The sequence below is a fragment of the Lissotriton vulgaris genome, chromosome 1_1 (assembly GCF_964263255.1).
Source record: "Lissotriton vulgaris chromosome 1_1, aLisVul1.2, whole genome shotgun sequence".
Lineage (NCBI taxonomy): Eukaryota > Metazoa > Chordata > Amphibia > Caudata > Salamandridae > Lissotriton > Lissotriton vulgaris.
Window position 1 is genome coordinate 233,231,221 of NC_141685.1, and position 20,122 is coordinate 233,251,342.

A 20,122-nucleotide genomic window follows, 5' to 3' on the forward strand; every position below is an offset into this window, starting at 1 on the left:
CTCTTGTTTTGCAAGGAAAGCCAGATTTATACATCCTTCAGAGGACAGAGTGTCAAAAAAAATAAGAGAAAATGAAAATGGAAGTTGTGAGAACTTCATTTTGAGATTGCATAAGAATTCAAATTCCTCTCACATGCTAAAGAATACCTGAACCCTTTTGATTAAACCACTTTAGTTGTTATAATGAGAACATATTTGAAAGCCATCTGAGATTTTTCTCTTCTTACTCTGCAATGACCTTGGCAATGACAAGTTAAAAATAAAATGTATGCAAATTTTATAATGGAGAATGCGGGTATCGATTCCGCTACCTCTCGCATGCTAAGCGATCGTACTACCATTTGAGCTAATTCCCCTTTGTGTTTAATCTGCATAACATGAAAAAAGTAACCTTACTGCCTTCCACACTTTATTTGAAGTCCAATTGCCCATAACAATGTTAAGTTTACTCCTAACTTATGCCTTACCTCCACTTATGGGATGTTTTACAGTTCAGGTTGGCCTGTTTACTACTCGAATATGAGTGATATTGTGGTGTGTTCATCTAGACTCATACCCTACCTAATCTTGAAGTTAAATTTCCCACCAATGAGAAACCAAGGGAGATACCATTTTTGATAGGTATTGCATGTCTAATGCAAGAATAATCACCAGATTATGAGAGTCCAGCAAAAATTACTCATTTTCGCCCAACGTGGGGCTCGAACCCACGACCCTGAGATTAAGAGTCTCATGCTCTACCGACTGAGCTAGCCGGGCTCCCACTTCAAGATGGTATGCAGACTAATCTTTTTTTATGAAGGAAATCCATTCCTGGACAATTTTTGGGAGTTATTGCATGTCTAATGCAAGATTAATCTCCATATTATGAGAGTCAATGCAATATTCAAGCAAAAATTACTCATTTTCGCCCACCGTGGGGCTCGAACCCACGACCCTGAGATTAAGAGTCTCATGCTCTACCGACTGAGCTAGCCGGGTTCCCTCCTTAAGACAGTATGCAGACCAATCCCTTTTTGTGAAGAAAATCAAATCCTGGATATTCCCCTACTCTTGTTTTGCAAGGAAAGACAGATTTATACATCCTTCAGAGGACAGAGTGTCAAAAAAAATAAGAGAAAATGAAAATGGAAGTTGTGAGAACTTCATTTTGAGATTGCATAAGAATTCAAATTCCTCTCACGTGCTAAAGAATACCTGAACCCTTTTGATTAAACCACTTTAGTTGTTATAATGAGACCATATTTGAAAGCCATCTGTGATTTTTCTGTTCTTACTCTGCAATGACCTTGGCAATGACAAGTTAAAAATAAAATGTATGCAAATTTTATAATGGAGAATGCGGGAATCGATCCCGCTACCTCTTGCATGCTAAGCGATCGTACTACCATTTGAGCTAATTCCCCTGTGTGTTTAATCTGCATAACATGAAAAAAGTAACCTTACTGCCTTCCACACTTTATTTGAAGTCCAATTGCCCATAACAGTGTTAAGTTCACTCCTAACTTATGCCTTACCTCCACTTATGGGATGTTTTACAGTTCAGGTTGGCCTGTTTACTACTCGAATATGAGTGATATTGCGGTGTGTTCATCTAGACACATACCCTAGCTAATCTTGAAGTTAAATTTCCCACCAATGAGAAACCAAGGGAGATACCATTTCTGATAGTTATTGCATGTCTAATGCAAGAATATTCACCAGATTATGAGAGTCCAGCAAATATTACTCATTTTCGCCCAACGTGGGGCTCGAACCCACGACCCTGAGATTAAGAGTCTCATGCTCTACCGACTGAGCTAGCCGGGCTCCCACTTCAAGATGGTATGCAGACTAATCATTTTTTATGAAGGAAATCCATTCCTGGACAATTTTTGGGAGTTATTGCAGGTCTAATGCAAGATTAATCTCCATATTACGAGAGTCAATGCAATATTCAGGCAAAAATTACTCGTTTTCGCCCAACGTGGGGCTCGAACCCACGACCCTGAGATTAAGAGTTTCATGCTCTACCGACTGAGCTAGCCGGTTCCCTCCTTAAGACAGTATGCAGACCAATCCCTTTTTGTGAAGAAAATCAAATCCTGGATATTCCTCTACTCTTGTTTTGCAAGGAAAGCCAGATTTATACATCCTTCAGAGGACAGAGTGTCAAAAAAAATAAGAGAAAATGAAAATGGAAGTTGTGAGAACTTCATTTTGATATTGCATAAGAATTCAAATTCCTCTCACATGCTAAAGAATACCTGAACCCTTTTGATTAAACCACTTTAGTTGTTATAATGAGAACATATTTGAAAGCCATCTGAGATTTTTCTCTTCTTACTCTGCAATGACCTTGGCAATGACAAGTTAAAAATAAAATGTATGCAAATTTTATAATGGAGAATGCGGGCATCGATTCCGCTACCTCTCGCATGCTAAGCAATCGTACTACCATTTGAGCTAATTGCCCTTTGTGTTTAATCTGCATAACATGAAAAAAGAAACCTTACTGCCTTCCACACTTTATTTGAAGTCCATTTGCCCATAACAGTGTTAAGTTCACTCCTAACTTATGCCTTACCTCCACTTATGGTATGTTTTACAGTTCATGTTGGCCTGTTTACTACTCGAATATGAGTGATATTGCGGTGTGTTCATCTAGACTCATACCCTAGCTAATCTTGAAGTTAAATTTCCCACCAATGAGAAACCAAGGGAGATACCATTGTTGATAGTTATTGCATGTCTAATGCAAGAATAATCACCAGATTATGAGAGTCCAGCAAAAATTACTCATTTTCGCCCAACACGGGGCTCGAACCCACGACCCTGAGATTAAGAGTCTCATGCTCTACCGACTGAGCTAGCCGGGCTCCCACTTCAAGATGGTATGCAGACTAATCATTTTTTATGAAGGAAATCCATTCCTGGACAATTTTTGGGAGTTATTGCAGGTCTAATGCAAGATTAATCTCCATATTATGAGAGTCAATGCAATATTCAGGCAAAATTTACTCGTTTTCGCCCAACGTGGGGCTCGAACCCACGACCCTTTGATTAAGAGTCTCATGCTCTACCGACTGAGCTAGCCGGGTTCCCTCCTTAAGACAGTATGCAGACCAATCCCTTTTTGTGAAGAAAATCAAATCCTGGATATTCCTCTACTCTTGTTTTGCAAGGAAAGCCAGATTTATACATCCTTCAGAGGACAGAGTTTCAAAAAAAATAAGAGAAAATGAAAATGGAAGTTGTGAGAACTTCATTTTGAGATTGCATAAGAATTCAAATTCCTCTCACATGCTAAAGAATACCTGAACCCTTTTGATTAAACCACTTTAGTTGTTATAATGAGACCATATTTGAAAGCCATCTGTGATTTTTCTGTTCTTACTCTGCAATGACCTTGGCAATGACAAGTTAAAAATAAAATGTATGCAAATTTTATAATGGAGAATGCGGGCATCGATCCCGCTACCTCTCGCATGCTAAGCGAGCGCTCTACCACTTGAGCTAATTCCCCTGTGTGTTAAATATGCATAACATGAAAAAAGTAACCTCACTGCCTTCCACACTTTATCTGAAGTCCAATTGCCCATAACAGTGTTCAGTTCACTCCTAACTTATGCCTTACCTCCACTTATGGGATGTTTTACAGTTCAGGTTGGCCTGTTTACTACTCGAATATGAGTGATATTGCGGTGTGTTCATCTAGACTCATACCCTAGCTAATCTTGAAGTTAAATTTCCCACCAATGAGAAACCAAGGGAGATACCATTGTTGATAGTTATTGCATGTCTAATGCAAGAATAATCACCAGATTATGAGAGTCCAGCAAAAATTACTCATTTTCGCCCAACGTGGGGCTCAAACCCACGACCCTGAGATTAAGAGTCTCATGCTCTACCGACTGAGCTAGCCGGGCTCCCACTTCAAGATGGTATGCAGACTAATCATTTTTTATGAAGGAAATCCATTCCTGGACAATTTTTGGGAGTTATTGCATGTCTAATGCAAGATTAATCTCCATATTATGAGAGTCAATGCAATATTCAGGCAAAAATTACTCGTTTTCGCCCAACGTGGGGCTCGAACCCACGACCCTGAGATTAAGAGTCTCATGCTCTACCGACTGAGCTAGCCGGGTTCTCTCCTTAAGAAAGTATGCAGACCAATCCCTTTTTGTGAAGAAAATCAAATCCTGGATATTCCTCTACTCTTGTTTTGCAAGGAAAGCCAGATTTATACATCCTTCAGAGGACAGAGTGTCAAAAAAAATAAGAGAAAATGAAAATGGAAGTTGTGAGAACTTCATTTTGAGATTGCATAAGAATTCAAATTCCTCTCACATGCTAAAGAATACCTGAACCCTTTTGATTAAACCACTTTAGTTGTTATAATGAGACCATATTTGAAAGCCATCTGTGATTTTTCTGTTCTTACTCTGCAATGACCTTGGCAATGACAAGTTAAAAATAAAATGTATGCAAATTTTATAATGGAGAATGCGGGCATCGATCCCGCTACCTCTCGCATGCTAAGCGAGCGCTCTACCACTTGAGGTAATTCCCCTGTGTGTTAAACATGCATAACATGAAAAAAGTAACCTCACTGCCTTCCACACTTTATCTGAAGTCCAATTGCCCATAACAGTGTTCAGTTCACTCCTAACTTATGCCTTACCTCCGCTTATGGGATGTTTTACAGTTCAGGTTGGCCTGTTTACTGCTCGAATATGAGTGATATTGCGGTGTGTTCATCTAGACTCATACCCTAGCTAATCTTGAAGTTAAATTTCCCACCAATGAGAAACCAAGGGAGATACCATTGTTGATAGTTATTGCATGTCTAATGCAAGAATAATCACCAGATTATGAGAGTCCAGCAAAAATTACTCATTTTCGCCCAACGTGGGGCTCAAACCCACGACCCTGAGATTAAGAGTCTCATGCTCTACCGACTGAGCTAGCCGGGCTCCCACTTCAAGATGGTATGCAGACTAATAATTTTTTATGAAGGAAATTCATTCCTGGACAATTTTTGGGAGTTATTGCATGTCTAATGCAAGATTAATCTCCATATTATGAGAGTCAATGCAATATTCAGGCAAAAATTACTCGTTTTCGCCCAACGTGGGGCTCGAACCCACGACCCTGAGATTAAGAGTCTCATGCTCTACCGACTGAGCTAGCCGGATTCACTCCTTAAGACAGTATGCAGACCAATCCCTTTTTGTGAAGAAAATCAAATCCTGGATATTCCTCTACTCTTGTTTTGCAAGGAAAGCCAGATTTATACATCCTTCAGAGGACAGAGGTAAAAAAAAATAAGAGAAAATGAAAATGGAAGTTGTGAGAACTTCATTTTGAGATTGCATAAGAATTCTAATTCCTCTCACATGCTAAAGAATACATGAACCCTTTTGATTAAACCACTTTAGTTGTTATAATGAGACCATATTTGAAAGCCATCTGTGATTTTTCTGTTCTTACTCTGCAATGACCTTGGCAATGACAAGTTAAAAATAAAATGTATGCAAATTTTATAATGGAGAATGCGGGCATCGATCCCGCTACCTCTCGCATGCTAAGCGAGCGCTCTACCACTTGAGCTCTACCGACTGAGCTAGCCGGGTTCCCTCCTTAAGACAGTATGCAGACCAATCCCTTTTTGTGAAGAAAATCAAATCCTGGATATTCCTCTACTCTTGTTTTGCAAGGAAAGCCAGATTTATACATCCTTCAGAGGACAGAGTGTCAAAAAAAAAAGAGAAAATGAAAATGGAAGTTGTGAGAACTTCATTTTGAGATTGCATAAGAATTCAAATTCCTCTCACATGCTAAAGAATACCTGAACCCTTTTGATTAAACCACTTTAGTTGTTCTAATGAGACCATATTTGAAAGCCATCTGTGATTTTTCTGTTCTACTCTGCAATGACCTTGGCAATGACAAGTTAAAAATAAAATGTATGCAAATTTTATAATGGAGAATGCGGACATCGATCCCGCTACCTCTCGCATGCTAAGCGAGCGCTCTAACATTTGAGCTAATTCCCCTATGTGTTTAATCTTCATAACATGAAAAAAGTAACCTCACTGCCTTCCACACTTTATTTGAAGTCCAATTGCCCATAACAGTGTTCAGTTCACTCCTAACTTATGCCTTACCTCCACTTATGGGATGTTTTACAGTTCAGGTTGGCCTGTTTACTACTCGAATATGAGTGATATTGCGCTGTGTTTATCTAGACTCATACCCTAGCTAATCTTGAAGTTAAATTTCCCACCAATGAGAAACCAAGGGAGATACCATTTTTGATAGGTATTGCATGTCTAATGCAAGAATAATCACCAGATTATGAGAGTCCAGCAAAAATTACTCATTTTCGCCCAACGTGGGGCTCGAACCCACGACCCTGAGATTAAGAGTCTCATGCTCTACTGACTGAGCTAGCCGGGCTCCCACTTCAAGATGGTACGCAGACTAATCATTTTTTATGAAGGAAATCCATTCCTGGACAATTTTTGGGAGTTATTGCATGTCTAATGCAAGATTAATCTCCATATTATGAGAGTCAATACAATATTCAGGCAAAAATTACTCATTTTCGCCTAACGTGGGGCTCGAGCCCACGACCCTGAGATTAAGAGTCTCATGCTCTACCGACTGAGCTAGCCGGGTTCCCTCCTTAAGACAGTATGCAGACCAATCCCTTTTTGTGAAGAAAATCAAATCCTGGATATTCCTCTACTCTTGTTTTGCAAGGAAAGCCAGATTTATACATCCTTCAGAGGACAGAGTGTCAAAAAAAAATAAGAGAAAATGAAAATGGAAGTTGTGAGAACTTCATTTTGAGATTGCATAAGAATTCAAATTCCTCTCACATGCTAAAGAATACCTGAACCCTTTTGATTAAACCACTTTAGTTGTTATAATGAGACCATATTTGAAAGCCATCTGTGATTTTTCTGTTCTTACTCTGCAATGACCTTGGCAATGACAAGTTAAAAATAAAATGTATGCAAATTTTATAATGGAGAATGCGGGCATCGATCCCGCTACCTCTCGCATGCTAAGCGAGCGCTCTACCACTTGAGCTAATTCCCCTGTGTGTTAAATATGCATAACATGAAAAAAGTAACCTCACTGCCTTCCACACTTTATCTGAAGTCCAATTGCCCATAACAGTGTTCAGTTCACTCCTAACTTATGCCTTACCTCCACTTATGGGATGTTTTACAGTTCAGGTTGGCCTGTTTACTACTCGAATATGAGTGATATTGCGGTGTGTTCATCTAGACTCATACCCTAGCTAATCTTGAAGTTAAATTTCCCACCAATGAGAAACCAAGGGAGATACCATTGTTTTTTTTTTTTTTTTTTTTTAAAACCTTTATTAACAAATGCACAATACACAGCGTCTGCCTACAACCCCGCAGGGCCGGCCGCTATGACAAAAACTGGCTGAGCAAAAAGTGCGATACGAGGCAGTACGTTGCTGCAGCAATCTTTCACATCAACATTATCGGCAAGAGCGTAATATCATACAAATAGGATAAGAAAGGTTTAATTTTATGTTTTTGTCGAAATGAACACAAACAAACAAACACATGGTATCCTAGTGACAAGGGTTGCTGGAGGTGGGAGGGGGGGAATGGATGTAGGAGAAAAAACGAGGGTGAGGGGGGGGTGGCGCGCATAAGAGAGCAAAGCATGTGGTAAGTAGAGGAGAGGAACGTAAATCACGGAGAGGAGGGGAGAGGGACTTCGTAGTCAAGTGGAGGAGAACAGATGTCTCCACGGTAAGTATTCCAGGGAGCCCAAACTCTGGACCACTTCCCTGGGCGCCCCCGGGCTTCATATACCGTCTTCTCTCGAAACATGGACCAGTCCATGTTCTCTTTCCAGGCACTGAGCACTGGCGGTCTCGGGAGCCCCAGAGCTGTGCGATATCCCTCTTCGCAATCATATTGCCTAGGGTGACCCAAAGTGTCTGGGCAGCAGTGCAGTCAGTCGGTTCCCACACATTCAACAGACAACGACGCGCCTCAAGAAGCAATGGAACCCCCGTGACACGACTCATAACATCATGCACCCTCGACCAATACGCTACAATCACTGGACACTCCCACAAAACATGAAGAAAAGTACCATCCATCCCACACCCACGCTTACAGCGTCCGTCAGCAACCAGACCCATTCGCACCAGACGCGTTCCAGTAAGATACACGCGATGAAGGATTTTCAATTGGACAAAGCGAAGTCGTGCCGGAATAGCCACCTCCTTAGGGGAGGACACAGCGGACTGCCAGTCCTCGTCGTCCAATTCAAGTCCGTCAGCAGTCCAGGCAGCCCGGAGCTTCTCGAGCTGGTCAGCTCTGTTATGAATGAGCTTCTTATAAATTAAGGAGATGGTACTGTCTGGGACATGGCCATCTAGAACTCGATCCTCCAGAGGGAAGGACTGCGGAACGTCCGTACCGGAGGGGAAGACCGAAGACAAGGCATGTCTCACCTGCATATACCGGAAGTGCTCCCTATCATCGAGCCGGTATTCCAGCTTTAGTGATTCAAAGGACTTAACCGCGCCACGTGTCCAAAGGTCTCCCACAGTACTAATCCCGATCATGTCCCATTTCTCAAACCCTTTCGTCTTCCACAGGTTGCCCAGTCGCTCCGAGTCATACAGTGGCGTCATACGTGTCAGTCTACCACCCCAACCCGTGGCCACCGTAGCATCTCGCCATGCCCGCACTGCACATTTCGTTGGGCCCGTAAGGAGTCGAAAGGGTGCCTTAGAGTATAGCGCCCTATTAAAGTTGCCGCCGGGCAACAACAGTTTATCTAAAGCAAAGGCAGGGGCTGGCTCCGGAGAATATGTCGCATGGTTGATGGCGCTCAGGTGCGAGGCCCAGTAGTACCGTCTAATATCCGGCAGCGCAATACCTCCGTCGTACCAGGAGAGCGTGAGCTTAGATAAGGCAATGCGGGCACGGCCATCCCAGATAAGTTGCCGCTGTAAACTTTCGACTTCATGGAAATAGCGGGCAGGAACGGGGTCAAAGAAATTTTGCAGGGCATAGAGGAAGCGGGGAAGCGACATCATCTTAAAGAGCGCTGCCCGGCCCAATGGAGATAAGGGCAGATCGCGCCATCGCCGAACATCCTGCTTCAGTCTGCGGAGCGGAGCATACAAGTTCCGCTCATAGCGGACCGAGGAGATCATGGATACATGGACCCCCAGATACTTAAAACCGTCAGTCGCTACCAGAATGGGAAATCTACGGGGGAGAGGCGGTAGAGTACCAGCTATGGCGTAGACACAGGACTTGGTCCAGTTAATGACCAGTCCCGAGTTCTTACCGAAGGACGTGAGGACGTCGAAGAGGACATTGAGTGACTTCTGAGGGGAAGTAAGATAAAGGAGGATGTCATCCGCATACAAGGAGACACGATCCTCGAGGTCAGGGGACCATCGGATCCCTTTTATCGAGGGTTCCCACCGGAGCCACGCGGCAAGAGGTTCGAGTGCCAAAGCGAACAAAAGCGGAGAAAGGGGACATCCTTGTCGTGTGCCGCGGCCCAAAGGAAAGGGGTCTGAGCATCTCCCATTCACCGCAACCTGAGCTAGCGGTTGTTCATAAAGAAGCTTGACCCATGCGATGAAGTTGGGGCCAAAGCCGAATTTGGCGAGGGCTGCCCATAGGTAGGGCCATTCAATGGTGTCAAATGCCATCGTGGCGTCAAGGGAGGCGATCACTGCTGGCTCGGCGAGAATAGAAGCTCTCGCGAGGACACTGTGGAGCCTACGCAAATTAAGAGCAGTATTCCTGTGAGGGATGAAACCGGATTGATCCGGATGGATCAAATCACAAATGACCGCAAGCATCCGATTGGCCAGCACCTTAGCAAGGATTTTGGGTTCCGCATTAAGGAGGGAGATGGGGCGGTACGAGGCACAACGGTCACGAGGTTTGCCATCCTTATAAATGACCACTATGGTAGCAAGGCGCTGCTCAAGGGGGAGGCATCCAGCCTCAACCGCCTCGAGAAACATGTGCCGCAGGTGGGCGGCCATCTTGTCGGGACAAAGCTTGTAGAGTTCAATGGGGAGTCCGTTAGGGCCCATTGCCTTACCCGAGCGAAGGGAACGGATTGCGAGGGCAATCTCGTCGACAGTAAAGAGGGCTTCCAGAGCGAGGTAGTCCGCCTCAGACACAGTAGGCAGAGCAATGTCACGCAGGAGGAACCTGGAGTCGGCCTCATCTCGATCACTAACAGGCGTATAAACCATACGAAAGTGGTCAACAAAGCACTCAACAACCTCACCCGGATCCGAGACAGTCACACCAGAATCACGAACAATGGAGGGAACAACACGACTCGCACGCTCAGTCTTGTCCAGCCACGCAAGAAGCTTGCTAGCCTTGTCACCCACATCATACAGTCGACCAAGTTGATTTGATCGCATCAGTTTAGCAGCATCCGTGACACAGGCCCTATAATCTGCTTGTTTCAATTCCAATTCATGCAACAGTGCAGGCGTGTCATTCCCACCCAACTCACTTTCAAGCGCAGTGATTTCAGTTTCAAGAGCCACAACAGCCTCCCTCTTGACCCTACGCTCAGTGGCAATGAGTGACAGGGCGGAACCCCGAATAACCGTCTTGAAGGCCTCCCAGAGAACAGTGGGGGAAGTGACAGAGCCCAGATTCTCAGAAAAATAGCAATCTATTGCCTTAATCAGGTCTGAACGGAGCCGGGGATTTTTAAGATGCCAGGGAGGGAGCGGGGGAACTCTGTTACCATGCAAACCACCCACAGAAATCGTGATCAGCAGGGGGGAGTGGTCCGAGATACCCCGGGGGAGATGTCGAATCTCACGAACAGTGGACAAAGTGGAGGCTAACATAAGAAAGTAATCAATACGGGAGAGGCTGCCGTGCGCGCCAGAGTGAAAAGTGTATTGTTGGAGCGCGGGATGTAGTGAGCGCCAGACATCTACTAAGCCAAAGGTGTCAGCCATTTCACTGAGCCACATCTGGGACTGTGGCAATACTCTAGGGGGTAGTCGGTCGCAGTCGCCGGACATGACAGAATTGAAGTCCCCGCCCAAGACCAACAAGCCGTCTGGCAGCCCAAGAAGAGTCCTGCCCAAATCAGCATAAGTGGTAGCCTGCAGTCCCGGGGGGATATAGACAACAACAAACACGACCTGTTTACCCTCCCACCTCCCCGAAACAGCAGCATACCGCCCACGCCCATCAAGGATAACATCATCAATAGCTAGAGCAAGGGAAGACTTTACCATAATACCCACACCCCGGGAACCCGAGGTGAAACCCGCATGTGCAACCAGTCGATAACCCCGGCGGTCTAGGGCCTTGCAAGCATTACCAATCAAGTGGGTCTCCTGAAGGAACACAACATCAGGGGCGTGGCGCCTCAAAAATTGCAGTACAATGCCCCGCTTAATCCTGTCACCCAAACCATTTACGTTCCAAGAAAGAATCCGCATTTCACCCCCCCCCATTACGGCAAAAACATTCCACACCCACCCCCCAGCAGAACCCACTATAAACAATCATTGCAAGATATGAAATACCATGAAACAAAGAACAGAACAAATTGAACGAGACACAAACCAGTCCCCAAACACCGACCCCAGAACCCAAACCCGTTACAACACCCCCCTCCCTGCACCCCTGCTGACTAAAAAGCCACCCCCAACTGCAGTGTGCCTGTCGCCCCATACTTCTACACAAAGAACCCCCCGAGGAGGAAGGGAGAAATCACCCGTTACCACACCGCCACGGGCAGAGACATTAGGGAATAAGTCAATATGTACAGCACGTTGCATAGTCTCAATTGGAACCTCCAGGGCATCTGTTACTCCTGGGTCGCTGCACCACCTTCCGCACCACCAGGGCCTCCGCTCCCAAAGTCATCTGCCGGCAACGAGTCCAACCAGTCGGCTGCACGTTCAGGTTGATCAAAGAAATAGGCACGTTCCCGATATTCAATCCGGAGCCGGGCCGGAAACAGCATGGCATATTTCAGTCCCCGGTCCCTTAAGCGACGCTTCACTCCGAGGAAACCTAATCTTTGCCGCTGCACTTGAGGAGTGAAATCGGGATATATGGAGACAGAGTTATTGTCATACTTCAGGGGACCATGTTTACGGGCGGCCTGGAGGATAGCATCCCTGTCCCGGTAATGAAAAAGCTTGGCGATGATAGGCCTCGGCGGGTTTCCCGGCTTCACTTGACCTCCGGGGAAACGATAGGCGCGCTCCACGGCAAAGAACTTACTAAGTCCTGCCGGAGCCAGTTGGGCGACTATTAGTTCCTCGACCAGAAGATCGGTCGCTACCGAACCATCGCCTTCCGGAACTCCGACAAGGCGTATGTTGTTCCGCCTGGCCCTGTTATCATAGTCCTCCATCCGCTTGAGCAGTAAGTCGTGCGATGCGCGCAGATTGCCAATTTCGGATTGCGCCTCAGCCATGTCGTTCACCAGGCTCGACGTTTTAAGATCCAGTGCCTTCACCCGCTCATTTGTTTTGGCCAGGTCGGCTCGAATCAGAGTTACATCCACCGCCACCGTGTCTATTTTGGTCACCACGGCCTCAAATTGTTGGCCCATGTCGGCCTTGAGTCCAGTGATGGCAGCCATTAGGTCTTGAAGCGACACTTCCGACGTAGACGATGTGTCCGTTTGAAGTCCTTCAGCACCCATGCATACGGCCCCGGGGGAGCCTCTCGGCTGGGTATAGCGTTCGATCATGTTCGTCTGGATCGATCCCCCCCGGGTCGCAGCCTTCCGGCGTCTTTCGGCCTCCACTTTCGTCGCCATCTCGCATTCAGAGTTGACCGGTTAGCCAGAGGAGGTGACGAGCAGGTAGAAAAGTCTCGAAACTCCGATGCGCCAGTGAGACAAAGGTGTAGCGGCCTCCTTGCCAGTCCAACGGAGGATCATGCAGATCAAGAGGGCAGCAGGCGAGGCAGAGTAGGAGGAGACAGGAACAAAGGAAAAGAAACCGAAAGTGAAAGCAATACACCTCCGGCGGGCCAGATGCCAGGCAGCCGTTGTTGTTCAATTACAGGTCGGCCACAGTGGGCAGCCAAGTCCCCGGTCGCGCCCGCGGGCAGGCCAGAAAGTTCCAAGTTGCAGAAAAATGGTCCCCAAGGTCCGATTTCGACCGGAAAAGGATCAGTAGCATCAGCGATGATAGCGCTGCAAAAGCCCGTCAAAATGACCAGGATAGGTAAAGGATAGATAAAGGAGGACGGCGCGGGTCTCGGGAGCTCTCTGCTCACGCGACCATCTTGGATGCCCGCGTAGCTCCTCCGGAGATACCATTGTTGATAGTTATTGCATGTCTAATGCAAGAATAATCACCAGATTATGAGAGTCCAGCAAAAATTACTCATTTTCGCGCAACGTGGGGCTCAAACCCACAACCCTGAGATTAAGAGTCTCATGCTCTACCGACTGAGCTAGCCGGGCTCCCACTTCAAGATGGTATGCAGACTAATCATTTTTTATGAAGGAAATCCATTCCTGGACAATTTTTGGGAGTTATTGCATGTCTAATGCAAGATTAATCTCCATATTATGAGAGTCAATGCAATATTCAGGCAAAAATTACTCGTTTTCGCCCAACGTGGGGCTCGAACTCACGACCCTGAGATTAAGAGTCTCATGCTCTACCGACTGAGCTAGCCGGGTTCCCTCCTTAAGACAGTATGCAGACCAATCCCTTTTTGTGAAGAAAATCAAATCCTGGATATTCCTCTACTCTTGTTTTGCAAGGAAAGCCAGATTTATACATCCTTCAGAGGACAGAGTGTCAAAAAAAATAAGAGAAAATGAAAATGGAAGTTGTGAGAACTTCATTTTGAGATTGCATAAGAATTCAAATTCCTCTCACATGCTAAAGAATACATGAACCCTTTTGATTAAACCACTTTAGTTGTTATAAAGAGACCATATTTGAAAGCCATCTGTGATTTTTCTGTTCTTACTCTGCAATGACCTTGGCAATGACAAGTTAAAAATAAAATGTATGCAAATTTTATAATGGAGAATGCGGGCATCGATCCCGCTACCTCTCGCATGCTAAGCGAGCGCTCTACCACTTGAGGTAATTCCCCTGTATGTTAAACATGCATAACATGAAAAAAGTAACCTCACTGCCTTCCACACTTTATCTGAAGTCCAATTGCCCATAACAGTGTTCAGTTCACTCCTAACTTATGCCTTACCTCCACTTATGGGATGTTTTACAGTTCAGGTTGGCCTGTTTACTACTCGAATATGAGTGATATTGCGGTGTGTTCATCTAGACTCATACCCTAGCTAATCTTGAAGTTAAATTTCCCACCAATGAGAAACCAAGGGAGATACCATTGTTAATAGTTATTGCATGTCTAATGCAAGAATAATCACCAGATTATGAGAGTCCAGCAAAAATTACTCATTTTCGCCCAACGTGTGGCTCAAACCCACGACCCTGAGATTAAGAGTCTCATGCTCTACCGACTGAGCTAGCCGGGCTTCCACTTCAAGATGGTATGCAGACTAATCATTTTTTATGAAGGAAATCCATTCCTGGACAATGTTTGGGAGTTATTGCATGTCTAATGCAAGATTAATCTCCATATTATGAGAGTCAATGCAATATTCAGGCAAAAATTACTCGTTTTCGCCCAACGTGGGGCTCGAACCCACGACCCTGAGATTAAGAGTCTCATGCTCTACCGACTGAGCTAGCCGGGTTCCCTCCTTAAGACAGTATGCAGACCAATCCCTTTTTGTGAAGAAAATCAAATCCTGGATATTCCTCTACTCTTGTTTTGCAAGGAAAGCCAGATTTATACATCCTTCAGAGGACAGAGGTCAAAAAAAATAAGAGAAAATGAAAATGGAAGTTGTGAGAACTTCATTTTGAGATTGCATAAGAATTCAAATTCCTCTCACATGCTAAAGAATACATGAACCCTTTTGATTAAACCACTTTAGTTGTTATAATGAGAACATATTTGAAAGCCATCTGTGATTTTTCTGTTCTTACTCTGCAATGACCTTGGCAATGACAAGTTAAAAATAAAATGTATGCAAATTTTATAATGGAGAATGCGGGCATCGATCCCGCTACCTCTCACATGCTAAGCGAGCACTCTACCACTTGAGCTAATTCCCCTGTGTGTTAAATATGCATAACATGAAAAAAGTAACCTCACTGCCTTCCACACTTTATCTGAAGTCCAATTGCCCATAACAGTGTTCAGTTCACTCCTAACTTATGCCTTACCTCCACTTATGGGATGTTTTACAGTTCAGGTTGGCCTGTTTACTACTCGAATATGAGTGATATTGCGGTGTGTTCATCTAGACTCATACCCTAGCTAATCTTGAAGTTAAATTTCCCACCAATGAGAAACCAAGGGAGATACCATTTCTGATAGTTATTGCATGTCTAATGCAAGAATATTCACCAGATTATGAGAGTCAATGCAATAATCCAGCAAAAATTACTCATTTTCGCCCAACGTGGGGCTCGAACCCACGACCCTGAGATTAAGAGTCTCATGCTCTACCGACTGAGCTAGCCAGGCTCCCACTTCAAGATGGTATGCAGACTAATCATTTTTTATAAAGGAAATCCATTCCTGGACAATTTTTAAGAGTTATTGCATGCCGAATGCAAGATTAATCTCCATATTATGAGAGTCAATACAATATTCAGGCAAAAAATACTCGTTTTCGCCCAACGTGGGGCTAGAACCCACGACCCTTTGATTAAGAGTCTCATGCTCTACCGACTGAGCTAGCCGGGTTCCCTCCTCAAGACAGTATGCAGACCAATCCCTTTTTGTGAAGAAAATCAAATCCTGGATATTCCTCTACTCTTGTTTTGCAAGGAAAGCCAGATTTATACATCCTTCAGAGGACAGAGTGTCAAAAAAAATAAGAGAAAATGAAAATGGAAGTTGTGAGAACTTCATTTTGAGATTGCATAAGAATTCAAATTCCTCTCACATGCTAAAGAATACCTGAACCCTTTTGATTAAACCACTTTAGTTGTTATAATGAGACCATATTTGAAAGCCATCTGTGATTTTTCTGTTCTTATTCTGCAATGACCTTGGCAATGACAAGTTAAAAACAAAATGTATGCAAATTTTATAACGGAGAATGCAGGCATTGATCCCGCTACCTCTCGCATGCTAAGCGATCGTACTACCATTTCAGCTAATTCCCCTGTGTGTTTAATCTGCATAACATGAAAAAAGTAACCTTACTGCCTTCCACTTTATTTGAAGTCCAATTGCCCATAACAGCGTTAAGTTCACTCCTAATTTATGCCTTACCTCCACTTATGGTATGTTTTACAGTTCAGGTTGGCCTGTTTACTACTCGAATATGAGGGATATTGCGGTGTGTTCATCTGGACTCATACCCTAGCTAATCTTGAAGTTAAATTTCCCACCAATGAGAAACCAAGGGAGATACCATTGTTGATAGTTATTGCATGGCTAATGCAAGAATAATCACCAGATTATGAGAGTCCAGCAAAAATTACTCATTTTCGCCCAAAGTGGGGCTCAAACCCACGACCCTGAGATTAAGAGTTTCATGCTCTACCGACTGAGCTAGCCGGTTTCCCTCCTTAAGACAGTATGCAGACCAATCCCTTTTTGTGAAGAAAATCAAATCCTGGATATTCCTCTACTCTTGTTTTGCAAGGAAAGCCAGATTTATACATCCTTCAGAGGACAGAGTGTCAAAAAAAATAAGAGAAAATGAAAATGGAAGTTGTGAGAACTTCATTTTGAGATTGCATAAGAATTCAAATTCCTCTCACATGCTAAAGAATACCTGAACCCTTTTGATTAAACCACTTTAGTTGTTATAATGAGACCATATTTGAAAGCCATCTGAGATTTTTCTCTTCTTACTCTGCAATGACCTTGGCAATGACAAGTTAAAAATAAAATGTATGCAAATTTTATAATGGAGAATGCGGGCATCGATTCCGCTACCTCTCGCATGCTAAGCGATCGTACTACCATTTGAGCTAATTCCCCTTTGTGTTTAATCTGCATAACATGAAAAAAGTAACCTTACTGCCTTCCACACTTTATTTGAAGTCCAATTGCCCATAACAGTGTTAAGTTCACTCCTAACCTATGCCTTACCTCCACTTATGGGATGTTTTACAGTTCAGGTTGGCCTGTTTACTACTCGAATATGAGTGATATTGCGGTGTGTTCATCTAGACTTATACCCTAGCTAATCTTGAAGTTAAATTTCCCACCAATGAGAAACCAAGGGAGATACCATTTCTGATAGTTATTGCATATCTAATGCAAGAATATTCACCAGATTATGAGAGTCAATGCAATAATCCAGCAAAAATTACTCATTTTCGCCCAACGTGGGGCTCGAACCCACGACCCTGAGATTAAGAGTCTCATGCTCTACCGACTGCGCTAGCCGGGCTCCCACTTCAAGATGGTATGCAGACTAATCATTTTTTATGGAGGAAATCCATTCCTGGACAATTTTTGGGAGATATTGCAGGTCTAATGCAAGATTAATCTCCATATTATGAGAGTCAATGCAATCTTCAGGCAAAAATTACTCGTTTTCGCCCAACGTGGGGCTCGAACCCACGACCCTTTGATTAAGAGTCTCATGCTCTACCGACTGAGCTAGCCGGGTTCCCTCCTTAAGACAGTATGCAGACCAATCCCTTTTTGTGAAGAAAATCAAATCCTGGATATTCATCTACTCTTGTTTTGCAAGGAAAGCCAGATTTATACATCCTTCAGAGGACAGAGTGTCAAAAAAAATAAGAGAAAATGAAAATGGAAGTTGTGAGAACTTCATTTTGAGATTGCATAAGAATTCAAATTCCTCTCACATGCTAAAGAATACCTGAACCCTTTTGATTAAACCACTTTAGTTGTTATAAGGAGACCATATTTGAAAGCCATCTGTGATTTTTCTGTTCTTACTCTGCAATGACCTTGGCAATGACAAGTTAAAAATAAAATGTATGCAAATTTTATAATGGAGAACGCGGGCATTGATCCCGCTACCTCTCGCATGCTAAGCGATCGTACTACCATTTCAGCTAATTCCCCTGTGTGTTTAATCTGCATAACATGAAAAAAGTAACCCTACTGCCTTCCACACTTTATTTGAAGTCCAATTGCCCATAACAGCGTTAAATTCACTCCTAACTTATGCCTTACCTCCACTTATGATATGTTTTACAGTTCAGGTTGGCCTGTTTACTACTCGAATATGAGGGATATTGCGGTGTGTTCATCTAGACTCATACCCTAGCTAATCTTGAAGTTAAATTTCCCACCAATGAGAAACCAAGGGAGATACCATTGTTGATAGTTATTGCATGTCTAATGCAAGAATAATCACCAGATTATGAGAGTCCAGCAAAAATTACTCATTTTCGCCCAACGTGGGGCTCGAACCCATGACCCTGAGATTAAGAGTCTCATGCTCTACCGACTGAGCTAGCCGGGCTCCCACTTCAAGATGGTATGCAGACTAATCATTTTTTATGAAGGAAATCCATTCCTGGACAATTTTTGGGAGTTATTGAATGTCTAATGCAAGATTAATCTCCATATTATGAAAGTCAATGCAATATTCAGGCAAAAATTACTCGTTTTCGCCCAAAGTGGGGCTCGAACCCACGACCCTGAGATTAAGAGTTTCATGCTCTACCGACTGAGCTAGCCGGTTTCCCTCCTTAAGACAGTATGCAGACCAATCCCTTTTTGTGAAGAAAATCAAATCCTGGATATTCCTCTACTCTTGTTTTGCAAGGAAAGCCAGGATTTATACATCCTTCAGAGGACAGAGTGTCAAAAAAAATAAGAGAAAATGAAAATGGAAGTTGTGAGAACTTCATTTTGAGATTGCATAAGAATTCAAATTCCTCTCACATGCTAAAGAATACCTGAACCCTTTTGATTAAACCACTTTAGTTGTTATAATGAGACTATATTTAAAAGCCATCTGAGATTTTTCTCTTCTTACTCTGCAATGACCTTGGCAATGACAAGTTAAAAATAAAATGTATGCAAATTTTATAATGGAGAATGCAGGCATCGATTCCGCTACTTCTCGCATGCTAAGCGATCGTACTACCATTTGAGCTAATTCCCCTTTGTGTTTAATCTGCATAACATGAAAAAAGTAACCTTACTGCCTTCCACACTTTATTTGAAGTCCAATTGCCCATAACAGTGTTAAGTTCACTCCTAACTTATGCCTTACCTCCACTTATGGGATGTTTTACAGTTCAGGTTGGCCTGTTTACTACTCGAATATGAGTGATATTGCGGTGTGTTCATCTAGACTTATACCCTAGCTAATCTTGAAGTTAAATTTCCCACCAATGAGAAACCAAGGGAGATACCATTTCTGATAGTTATTGCATATCTAATGCAAGAATATTCACCAGATTATGAGAGTCAATGCAATAATCCAGCAAAAATTACTCATTTTCGCCCAACGTGGGGCTCGAACCCACGACCCTGAGATTAAGAGTCTCATGCTCTACCGACTGAGCTAGCCGGGCTCCCACTTCAAGATGGTATGCAGACTAATCATTTTTTATGGAGGAAATCCATTCCTGGACAATTTTTGGGAGATATTGCAGGTCTAATGCAAGATTAATCTCCATATTATGAGAGTCAATGCAATCTTCAGGCAAAAATTACTCGTTTTCGCCCAACGTGGGGCTCGAACCCACGACCCTTTGATTAAGAGTCTCATGCTCTACCGACTGAGCTAGCCGGGTTCCCTCCTTAAGACAGTATGCAGACCAATCCCTTTTTGTGAAGAAAATCAAATCCTGGATATTCATCTACTCTTGTTTTGCAAGGAAAGCCAGATTTATACATCCTTCAGAGGACAGAGTGTCAAAAAAAATAAGAGAAAATGAAAATGGAAGTTGTGAGAACTTCATTTTGAGATTGCATAAGAATTCAAATTCCTCTCACATGCTAAAGAATACCTGAACCCTTTTGATTAAACCACTTTAGTTGTTATAAGGAGACCATATTTGAAAGCCATCTGTGATTTTTCTGTTCTT

General features: G+C 43.6%; 5 non-coding genes across 5 annotated transcripts; all 5 read right to left on the reverse strand.

Annotated features, from left to right (window-relative positions):
* Window positions 1–686: 686 nt before the first annotated feature.
* Window positions 687–759, reverse strand: TRNAK-CUU (transfer RNA lysine (anticodon CUU)). Its single transcript has one exon. It is a non-coding gene; the product is annotated as a tRNA-Lys (tRNA).
* A 977-nt stretch (window positions 760–1,736) lies between these two features.
* On the reverse strand, window positions 1,737–1,809 carry TRNAK-CUU (transfer RNA lysine (anticodon CUU)). Its single transcript has one exon. It is a non-coding gene; the product is annotated as a tRNA-Lys (tRNA).
* Window positions 1,810–3,432: 1,623 nt separating this feature from the next.
* Window positions 3,433–3,505, reverse strand: TRNAA-AGC (transfer RNA alanine (anticodon AGC)). Its single transcript has one exon. It is a non-coding gene; the product is annotated as a tRNA-Ala (tRNA).
* A 3,514-nt stretch (window positions 3,506–7,019) lies between these two features.
* On the reverse strand, window positions 7,020–7,092 carry TRNAA-AGC (transfer RNA alanine (anticodon AGC)). Its single transcript has one exon. It is a non-coding gene; the product is annotated as a tRNA-Ala (tRNA).
* A 12,441-nt stretch (window positions 7,093–19,533) lies between these two features.
* Window positions 19,534–19,606, reverse strand: TRNAK-CUU (transfer RNA lysine (anticodon CUU)). The gene has a single exon. It is a non-coding gene; the product is annotated as a tRNA-Lys (tRNA).
* Between the last annotated feature and the right edge of the window lie 516 nt (window positions 19,607–20,122).